The following is a 10,696-nucleotide window of genomic DNA, read 5'->3' as shown; positions in this document are numbered from 1 at the left end:
TTTATAAGTACTATTCAAAACTACTATTCATAATTACTATTTATAAGTACTATTCAAAACTACTATTCACAGTAGGACTCGTTGATGTGGGACCCGCTGTTGTGGGACCCGCTGCGGGACCCGCTGATATGGGACCCGCTGATGTGGGACCCGCTGTGGGACCCGCTGTTGTGGGACCCGCTGTTGTGGGACCCGTTGTGGGACCCGTTGTGGGACCCGCTGTGGGACCCGCTGTGGGACCCGCTGATATGGGACCCGCTGATATGGGACCCGCTGTGGGACCCACGGATGTGGGACCCGCTGTTGTGGGACCCGTTGTGGGACCCACTGTTGTGGGACCCGCTGGGACCCGCTGTGGGACCTACTGATGTGGGACCCGCTGTAGGACCCGTTGTGGGACCCACTGTGGGACCCGTGTAGTGCAAAGAATGAATAATTAAAAAAAAAATGAACTTACGCCACAAGAGATCCAGGAAGGTGTTGACAGAGTCGTGCTTGTGTGGGGCCCGCTGATGTGGGACCCTCTGATGTAGGACCCGCTGATGTGGGATCCGCTGGAGGTGGGGCCCGCTGGAGGTGGGGTGGAGGAGATGTGGATGCCGGTGGAGCTCCAGTGGTTGGTTGGGAGGATGCCGGAGAAGGTGGTGGTGATCGGTGGATGGCCGGTCGGAGATGGGTTTGGCCTCGCCGGATTCCGGCTGGATTGCCGGAGGAGAAGACTCTCTCTCTCTCTCTCTCCCTCTCTCTCTCTACAGATCTCTCCTCTCTCTCTCTCTCTCTCTCCCCTCTGCAGATCTCCCTCTCTCTCCCTCTCCCCTCTGGTTTTTCCCCTTTTCTTTTTCTCTGGTTTTTCCTCTTTTTTTTTTTCTCTCTGGTTTTTCCCTTGCTGTTTTTCCACCCGTTTTTTTTTTTTTTTGTTTTCTTTCTTTCTCTGCGAGAGAGAGAGATCAGAAGACCCATGATGACGAGTCATCATGAGGGGAGAAAATGAGAGTCTTTTGTCCCCCTCTTGTCCCCCCTAATTCCCTTAAATTTTGCAAAAAAATAAATAAAAAAATAGAAAACAATTTTCAAATGGCATCGGATGCCATACGAAAACCAAAACTACTCATTACGCCCATTTTTAAAAACGAAGAAAATGATGACCGTCCTTATTCTCTCTTTGACCACATAAGCGGGTCCCACAACAGCGGGCCCCACACAAGCGGGCCCCACGCAAGCGGGTCCCACATCAGCGGGCCCCACATCAGCAGGTCCCACACAAACGGGCCCCACAAAAGCGGGCCCCACAAAAGCGGGTCCCACACAGGCGGGTCCCACACAAACGGGTCCCACACAAGCGGGCCCCACATTCTCTTTTGCTCGGATTAATTTCATTCATTTTCCGTCTGACCTCGGGATTTTATTCGAATATGCGGGTTTAGGGCCTTGTCAAAATGGGGTGTCTACAATAAATAAGGTGGTTTATGAGACATCGCAAGGAATGGGGTTAAAGCTCGTGGCATGAATCATTAGTGATGGACACCCAACCAATGTGAAAGGAGATCCCTGGAATTTGGTTCAATGGGTGCTAACAAGTCACCGGATGGTTTGTTAACACTATCACCCCCTACTCCTAGATGCAAAATGATGAAAGATAGTGTTCACTGCAAATGAGAGAGGATGAGTTATAGACTCTTAATCAGATCATAACCTGTATTGGGTGGTATGTTACTTGCAGTGCATACTTGATGACTGACCTAAGTGAATGTGGAGGTAAGGCCGCTTCCTATGAGAATTTAACGAGTAATTCTCTAGAACATTCATGAGAACCAAGAGGGGAACAAGGCCAAAATGTTCCAAAACTGTGAATGAATCACCAAGGAATCGAATGTAGAGTGTGGATAACAGGTTAGTCAGTTACACCCACGAGGAAAGGTTGAAGGAGTCTAACTCTACCCGTACTCGGTAACGTAATCTGTTTATCCTAAATATCGGTTGAAGTCCAAAAGACACTGGTATGAATCCACTCTATTTTCTAATGTGCTCAGATACTTCCGTTTTCAATTTTCAACTGTATTTTGAATCTTGTGGGGGATTGTTAGAATTTTTAAACAAAATAATAAAAAGATTTGAAAAGTCAAAGATGCTTTTTCTTTTTGTTTAAAAATTTTTTGGAGGGAAGATTCAAATTATGTTTCCCTCTCTTGTTTTAAAGCAAAAGACTTTTGCATATGTGGGGACTTGAACCCAAGACCTTGGTGAGTGTGCTTGTGGTGTGTTTTCAAAACCAAAACCGTTTTTGTCTTTTAATGGTAATTAAGAGAGAAACGTTTATGTCTTTTAATGGTAATTAAGAGAGAAACGTTTTTGTCTTTTAATGGTGATTAAAAGAGAAATGTTTTTGTCTTTTAATGGTAATTAAGAGAGAAACATTTTTGTCTTTTAATGGTGATTAAAAGAGAAACGTTTTTGTCTTTTAATGGTAATTAAGAGAGAAACGTTTTTGTCTTTTAATGGTGATTAAAAGAGAAACGTTTTTGTCTTTTAATGGTAATTAAGAGAGAAAAGTTTTTGTCTTTTAATGGTGATTAAAAGAGAAACGTTTTTTGTCTTTTAATGGTGATTAAGAGAGAAACGTTTTTTGTCTTTTAATGGTGATTAAAAGAGAAACATTTTGGTCTTTTAATGGTGATTAATTATCCTCCAACAGTCATATTCTCATCTATAAAAAGAAGAGAACAGCACCATTGGAGATATAGTTTTTTACAGAAAAAACATCAAAGTTTCTGCTTGTCTTCTTCCTTTCCTCCGTTCTGATCTGAGCACAGTTCTACGGTGATTCTGGGTGGACCAGTCAGCGAGTGCACGTGGACTGGAGCCAACTTTGGCTGTTTTATCTTGGAGCATCGGTTCGCGGATCCCGGTTTGCACCGGTAGGGGGCGGATACGATTCTTAAGGAGAATGACCAGTGGCACGACTCAGCCTTCTTCTTCTCGATCTGTTTTACAGAAACGTTTTCTACAAAAGCTAAGTACTGATTTATTTACATTTCTAATTTCTGGATTCAATCAAGCCATATATCAGACCCTACTGGACAACATCTAATTTGTCCAACAGTTTTCAAAGGTTTTGTCACAAAAAAGGGGAAATAGAATAAAAATAGACTGATATAGTAAAAACGATTTAGTAAGTGTTAGATGAATAGAAAAATAATAATTAAACAATCAAAATTAAAAGAGAAGGAAAACATAACTAGAAATCTTAATATATACGTACATATATGACATATTTTCTTAGTTTTTTAATATTTTCAACAAAAATGAAAGAGCCATGGTTTTTAAGATTTTCATGTGATGAAAATATTCTGTTGTTTGAGGGAATATATACATAGAAATCGCCCATATGGTGAAAATCACATGCACAGTCAAATTTTAAGGCGTTGGAATATTTTTATTTCCCTTCAACCCAAAAATCGGCCACATGATGAAAATCACATACACGGTCAATTTTTCTCTATTTTTTGTTTTTCGTAATTTTTTTTAGAAATAGATTAATTATTCTACCTTGTTGCCAATCTGATTGTCAACATAAAGAAGAAGATGAATAAATCATTTTTTCATGTATAAATTCTTTTTTTTTTCAAAAATAATATTTTTCTTTTTCTAGTTTATTTTGTTCGCTCTATTTGGTTGACAACGGAAAGAAGACAAAGAAATCAGCTCTTAAAATTTAGCCAATGAAGTTATAAATTTTCAGGTTTTCACCATTTAGCTTGTAAATTTATGAGTTTTTACAGTGTGAAGTCCCGTGCAGGCGGTACCGCCCTTGATATTTGATCCAACACTAGCATAGTTTTCAAGAGACTGCTGTTGGATCAAATATCAAGGGTGTTTTTAGTCATACTCCCTATCTGGACTTCACAGCAGCCATGCACTATATAATTTCATCTAAATTTATAACCTATTACAACATTCATTTCTAAAGTAGCCCCACTTATTTGGGACTTCCCCTCATTAAATTGCAATTTTCAAGGTACAACATTCAATTCATAAAGTTCAAAATAGAGGGGTGTATCTACCAAACCAATGGGATGTGAGTGTCAATTTGCAAAAGCAGATCTCCTTGACTCTTTCACGTGCATCACATTCTCAATCCACGTAACTATTGTAATAAGAATAAAAGCTAGAGCAAATCTACAACAGCAATAACATGCATAAAAAGGAGGGTTTAGTGGTGTGAAGAAGTGCATGAAAAGGGGCACTCCAATGGCTCTGAACCATAAAAAAAAGATGATATAGAACTATAGAAGGAACAACACTTGAGAAATGGAATCTCTCTTTAGAGGACTCAGAAGTCCTTTCACAAATAGTCACTGCCAAATGTACTCTCTGATATGATTTCCTGCAGATTCCTACGTTGGAGAGATGAGTTGTGATTACAGCTACGGACTGCACAAGGTTGCATTATTATGTTCACCCTTTTGGTATTCGGTAGTCCAGCTAAGCTTCAACTAAAACCCACAAAACCATATACAGAATATGACTGGTTTTGTTTTTTTGAAGGTTTAGAAATGCTGCTTTCCTAGACATTTGAGTGAGTCCAAAGACTTTGATAGCCTACACAACCGACATGTTTTTAGTAGGGAGGTCAGTGGACCCGAATGGTCCATATCTTAAGACCCAAAATTATTTGGGATCGTGAACCAGACTTAGCCACAAAATTGGACGACGTGCCCTAGATCCACGAAGGGCACAAATTTATAAAAGGGAAAAATATAGATACAGCCCCTCAATTATGACCAAATTTCACTTCTAATCCCGTGGCATCGAAGGTACCAAAGACACCCCTCAACTTTATGACATTTTAAAGTAGACCCCCTGACTTTTCACCCTATAGTTCAAAATTCATCAAAGACACCCCCTACAATTTCTTCGTTCACGTCCACGACATTACGTAACAAGCATTATTGAAAACTAAGGGGGTGTCTTTCGTACCTTCGATACCACATGGATAGAAGTGGAATTTGGCCATAGTTGACGGGGTGCATTTGTATTTTTCCCTTTATAAAATTAACTTTCAAATGTTTGTTCATTAGAGGATGTTTCCATAAGTTTGGTGAGCTAGCTTGCCCAATCACATAGGTCCCACATTTTGGGGAGTGATCCAAACCATTCATTTGCAAGGCCTTATCATAGATAGTGGGTGTACCAAAAATCAGCTCCATAGGATCATCCTAACTCCTCCATTTGTGGAGGACAAAAATGGGGCAGATTTGTGTCTGTCCATTTTTGTCCTCCACAAATGGAGGGGTTAGGATGATCCTATGGAGCTGATTTTTGGTACACCCCCCATCTATGTAAGGGACTTTCAAATGAATGCTTTGGATCATCCTAACAAAGTGGGCCCCCATGTGATTGGGCAAGCTAGCTCACCAACAGTTTTCTCATATATATATATATATATATATAGGAAAGTGTCTCTAGTCTCTCCCCTAGATAAGCTTATCTACTCCTCCCTTTAAAAAAACACAGTGGGCCCACGCTGTTTGGATGATCCAAAGCATTCATTTGATAGGTCCTAACATAGATAGGGTGTGCCAAAAAAATCAGCACCAAAGGGTCATCCTAGAACTTCGTTTTGTGGTGCCTTGTGGTACCCAGAATGGACAACTTTTATATGCGTCCATTTTGGACACGGTGTGCCCAACAAAATGAAGTTCTAGGATCATCCCAACCCATCAAACTGTGGAGGCAAAAATGGACAAATTTGTGAAGGTTTTTACATATTCATTTTTGCCTCCACAAATCGTAGGGTTGGGATGATCCTATGGAGCTGATTTTTGGTGGACACCCTATCTATGTGAGGGCCAATCAAATGAATTCTTTGGATCACCAAAACAATGTGGGCCCATTGTATTTTAAGCCGGCGGTGTAGCTAAGTTAGCTACACCGGCAGTGTAGGTTCACTTTCCTCATATATATATATATATATATATATATATATATATATATATATATATATATATATATATATGAGAATAGGGTTCCTGCGCTTAACCTCAGAAAGGGTTCCTGCGGTGGCATGTTATATGCAGATTATAACCATTCTCATTGGCTGAAAGATGGGGACCCACGTGAGAATAAAAATCCCAAAACGAAAATAAAGAAAAGACCGTCGAACCCTTATCCTTCTCTACGTTTGGGTTTTTGGAGCACTTCTTCAACCCAAAAAGGTCGGTCCCCTCTTTCTTTACTCCCTTTTTTTTTTTTTTTTCCTCTTGGGTTGGGATTTTTTCCTTTTCCTCCTCTACGGTTGGGTTTTTTTCGTTTTTTTCCCTGGTTTGTTTTGATTAGTTTTCCTTTTCCTCCTCTACGGTTTGTTTTGATTTGGTTGGGTTTTGGTAAATTCGAAATTGGCATTTTGCCGCCGCGTGGAGTGGGAGATTGTAGAGTTCGTTGTTTCTGCGCAAATCTGCAAATTGTTTAAAACCCAAATAGAACCCTAATCAAATCATCTTCTTTGATTTTTCTTTTTTTGGGTTGTCAAAACCATATGGTTCAGATTATTAGGGTTCCATATGGTTTTTTTGATTTTTTGGGTTGTGAAAACCATATGGTTCGAACCCTAATAATCTGGACGAAAACCAAATTTTTTTTCTTCCATGTTTTCCTTCATTAGGGTTCGAACAACATTGTTCCCATTTCATTTGATTATTTGGGTTGTGAAAACCAAATTGTTACTCTTAGGGTTTTTTTGTTTTTCCCCCCTCTAGGTTTTTTTTTATTTGGTTTGCTTTTGGTAAATTGTTGATTGGCATTATTTGCTGAATTTTTCATGTGTTTACTAAAACCACAGTTTTAATTGTCAAGAATTAGTACTAGAAAATCAGCAAGAACTCAACCGCTTCATCTTCAAATTCCAAGAGGCAGCCGAGCTTGATAAGCTCAGTCTTTGAAAACATGACTATGCTTTGGGAAGCGATACAGTGATGAAAATGACCAAACCCCCCATCCGATGGAAACAACAAAAGAAGCCCTATTTCAAGGTATTCCCCCTTCATTGATACAATTGGGTTCAAAGTACTTAAGATGTTGGCAAAAAGTGGATCTGTAGCTCAAATGGTAGAGCACTTGGGAGAGAGGGCATGACCCCAATTTTTCTCAAGAGGATGGTGGTTCGAATCCACCAAGATCCTTAACTTTGTCTCTGCGAGTGTACTGAGAATGCAGGATTTGCTAAGAATCTGATTTTATATTTTCATGCACTATGTCGAACTTCCATAATTTTTGAAGTTGAATTTTTGTGGCAGCTATTTGCAAAATAATCAGTTAACCGGTGAAGTTAGTGTTCTTGGGGGTTTGCCTATAAATACTCTGTAAGGCGAAATGAGAAAAAGCTGGAATGGCTCTTTGGGATCTCTTTCAAAGAAGAAAGAGAAGCAAAGTGAGTCAGAAGTCATTGGCAGCCAAGTGCAGTCGAACTTTGTTTGTAGTCAAATACCGGAGATAACTATCCGAGACCCACCAGTTGTGAAAACCAAGGGCCGCCCGAAGATTGCTTCACGGATGAAATCTTCAATAGAGACCTCTCAAGAAGAACCAAAGAAACGGAAGTGCTCCTATTGTGGGAAAATGGGTCATTATTTGACAACTTGTGAGAAGAAAGTTAAGGACGAACAAAAAGGAAAGAAACAGTAGGTTCGGAGGCTTCTTTTTTTTTTTTTTACAAATGTAAAGATTGTCTTCTTTTTTGTTGTAAATTTTAAAACCATGCGAGTTAATGTTTATTTCTGGCTATAGATGCGTATAATGGAGGAGATGAGTACAAGGGAGGAGGGGGAGGAAGATGAAGAAGAAGATATTGCATTCCTCCTTTAGCTACGTATGTGATATTGCTCTAGTTATGTGATATTGCTCTTCTGTGTCATTGTTTAAAAAAAATAAATCAAAATAGAGTTTTGTTTTCCTTCTCTGATTGCTACTTTGTTTTAGATTTTGAGAACCATTGATTTATGCTCAAATTTATGTTTAGTTGATGTGTGTACCAAAAAAAAATAACAAATTGTTTACTCCAAAACTTATTATTAGGTTGAACAAAGTAAATTTGAGTCCATTATTAGATAAATGTTTAGTCCCTATATGTTTTAGAATTTGAGAACCATTGATATGTACAACCTGTTGATTAGAGAGTAATAATATTTTATCCTTGTGTTTTTACTCAATGCAGGTACTACAAGTGGTATGGAATGGGTGATGAAGCTCCAAGGCTGCTTGAGGGTTGGTTTTGAAGGCTCCTTGAAGGCTATTTCAATGAAAATGACTCGAAAATCCAATTTGTTTTGTATAATTAGCAAGTTTTTTTATATAATTTAGAGTAGAGAGAATCCAATTTGTACATCTTTTGACATTTTGTAATTGAACTTTCAACAGGTTTTACATTTTATACAGTTTGAACTCAATTAGAGTATTTTATATATATTTGTCTACCCTATGTTTTTGTCTGTACATGCTTAGTTGACTACCCTTCAAGAGGGTATCTTAATTTTTGAAGATATCTTGTGTAAAAGCAAATTTGCCCATACAGCAGGAGTTGAAAATTCTATGGCTTAGATTTTTGCAGGATGGTGTGGTAAGCTGTCAAAATATTGTTATGACTTGACTGTCAATGGTGAATCTTGGTTGAGGAACTGGCACTATTTAATTTTTTCTTAATTTCTCGTCATTGGTGGCAGGGATGGAGAGAAAGGTAGGCATAATACTAAGTCACTGCTGTCTTGTGCTTCCCCAACTTGCTTTTGCTCAATGCTCTTGGCAAAGGATTTGATTGGTTCTTCTGATATGTGCTGTGGTACACCAACAAGTCACATGTGCCTTCTTTGTTATTTCATTTTGGAAGTGTTGTGGACAGCATTACCTGCGCATCTTAAGCTTCAATAAAACTGGAAACCGTCTTCATTACACCTTCTGCTGCTATATCGAGAGAAGATGCAAGTGGAGGGTGCTTGTTTGGCCCCACCGCTATTCTCTGCTTTACGCACGAGAAAAGGCCAACCTCCGTTGTCAAAGAAAAATCCGACATCTGTTATAGGGCATTCCAACCATTTAAGGCCTTAAAGTCAGCCACTTCAAGTGTAATAGATTTTTTTAAATTTATGCTGCCCCAAGTTGGATTCAGGTGGAGCTGAAATTGTCTAAAAAAGAGCTGTTGATGTATCATAGTTTCATTATTGTCATTCAGTGGAAATACCATGCTTTTCTTACAGAAGATGTGGATACTACATTTGTGTACTTTGAAGGAGAGTTTGAATGGGACTCAATGCAATGTACTGTCGTTCCTCAGGAACAAAGGAATTGAGTCATGTTTCCTGAACTAGCTGCCACACCTCTGGTTATGTTTAGTGTATACAGAATTTGTAGTACATAGAAAGATTAGAGCACTTAATATATGCTTCTGTACTGGCAGGATTCCACTTTGAAGAAAAAAGTATATTGGGGCCACCTATTTGGATGATCTAAAACATTTATTTGTTGGATATATCGTGCCTCAAAAATCTTTCTCAATTGTGTATGATGCACATCACAATTCAATATTTTAGAGAACATAAATCTCCATCTCAGGCAAAATTAAAGCTTGCCACCTCAGAAAATCAAGGGACTTCATCTTGAAGGAAGAGGAAAACAAGAAGTTAATTAAGCAATAACTACCTTTATCTGTACTAACTGAAAGAGATCCCAAAGAGCCTTTCCAGCTTTTTCTCATTTCGCCTTACAGAGTATTTATAGGCAAACCCCCAAGAACACTAACTTCACCGGTTAACTGATTATTTTGCAAATAGCTGCCACAAAAATTCAACTTCAAAAATTATGGAAGTTCGACATAGTGCATGAAAATATAAAACCAGATTCTTAGCAAATCCTGCATTCTCAGTACACTCGTAGAGACAAAGTTAAGGATCTTGGTGGATTCGAACCACCATCCTCTTGAGAAAAATTGGGGTCATGCCCTCTCTCCCAAGTGCTCTACCATTTGAGCTAAAGATCCACTTTTTGCCAACATCTTAAGTACTTTGAACCCAATTGTATCAATGAAGGGGGAATACCTTGAAATAGGGCTTCTTTTGTTGTTTCCATCGGATGGGGGGTTTGGTCATTTTCATCACTGTATTGCTTCCCAAAGCATAGTCATGTTTTCAAAGGCTGAGCTTATCAAGCTCGGCTGCCTCTTGGAATTTGAAGATGAAGCGGTTGAGTTCTTGCTGATTTTCTGGTACTAATTCTTGACAATTAAAACTGTGGTTTTAGCAAACACATGAAAAATTCAGCAAATAATGCCAATCAACAATTTACCAAAAGCAAACCAAATAAAAGAAAACCTAGAGGGGGAAAAAACAAAAAAACCCTAAGAGTAACAATTTGGTTTTCACAACCCAAATAATCAAATGAAATGGGAACAATGTTGTTCGAACCCTAATGAAGGAAAACATGGAAGAAAAAAAATCTGGTTTTCGTCCAGATTATTAGGGTTCGAACCATATGGTTTTCACAACCCCAAAAAAAAAAAGGAGTAAAGAAAGAGGGGACCGACCTTTTTGGGTTGAAGAAGTGGCAGATACGTCGTTGGGTTTCCGCCGTGTGGAGAAGAGAACCTCGTTTTGGCAGACAGAGAGAAGCAGAGAAGAGCTCCAAAAACCCAAACGTAAAGAAGGAGAAGGGT

Source organism: Tasmannia lanceolata, unplaced genomic scaffold, assembly GCF_043159265.1.
Source record: "Tasmannia lanceolata isolate RefF3 unplaced genomic scaffold, GAP_Taslan_0.1 ptg000006l, whole genome shotgun sequence".
In the NCBI taxonomy this organism is placed as follows: Eukaryota; Viridiplantae; Streptophyta; class Magnoliopsida; order Canellales; family Winteraceae; genus Tasmannia; species Tasmannia lanceolata.
Note: the sequence above shows the minus strand (reverse complement) of the source record.